Below are 974 nucleotides of genomic sequence, written 5' to 3'. Positions count from 1 at the left end.
ATGTCAACACGACATGAGAGATGGGTTGTCGAGGTGTGGGGACACAAGGAAGGAAAAAAGTGATGATGGACATGGTGGTGTGTGGGGGGGGTGCAAATGGGCATTCACGGCACGAGAGAGAGAGAGAGAGAGAGTGTGTGTGTGTGTGTGTGCGCGCGCGTGTGTATGAGTGGGACGGAGGGGAAAGACAACATGATGTTGTGCGCGCATTTATGATGTGTATGTATGTGTACATAGTATGAAGAGTATAATTGTGTATGTGTATATGATGAAGAGTATAATTGTAAATGGAAGGCCAGGAGGAATTGAATTGGAGGTAGAGGAGAGTGAAGAGTGTGTGTGGACACATATGTATACAGTATATGGTATGTATGTACTACATACATACATACATACATACATACATACATGAAGACACTACTATTATTAAGGTAAGGTAGGCAAGAAGATTAGAGAGAGAGAGAGAGAGAGAGGTGTTGGGGTGTCTCCGTCCATTTCTCACCTCCTTCTTCTTCTCCTCCTCCTGTTCTATCTATCTATATGATGATCTATCTAATGTATCTAAGCTATCTAATCTCTATCTATAATCTTTTGCGCCTTCAATGCTGGAAATCAAACATTGAGCTAAACCGCCTGGGAGTAGATTCGAACCCATTACTACTACTACTACTACTACTACTACTAACTTACTTACTTACTTACTACTACATATATTACTGCCAGCCATTACCCCCCCCCCCCTTTCTCCCCCAATCTTCTTCCCTTCACTAAAATTCACCCAAATTAATCCATAAAAAGAAAGAAAGAAAGAAAATATAAAGTACATAGAAAGAAAAAAAAAGAAGCCCCCCGCCCCCCCTTTGATGCCCCCAATCACTCTCACAGCTGCTTCTTCTTCTTCATTCATCTTCTTCTTCGTTCTTCTTCTTCTTTATAATTCAATCACCCATTGCCTTCCGCTTCCTCTCTCTCTC

Source organism: Azolla caroliniana, unplaced genomic scaffold (assembly GCF_043228905.1).
Source record: "Azolla caroliniana isolate FFs.n. ecotype wild unplaced genomic scaffold, voAzoCaro1.0.p SCAF_15, whole genome shotgun sequence".
Classification (NCBI taxonomy): Eukaryota; Viridiplantae; Streptophyta; class Polypodiopsida; order Salviniales; family Salviniaceae; genus Azolla; species Azolla caroliniana.
The sequence above is the reverse complement of the archived record's forward strand: the minus strand, read 5'-3'. Positions refer to the sequence as shown.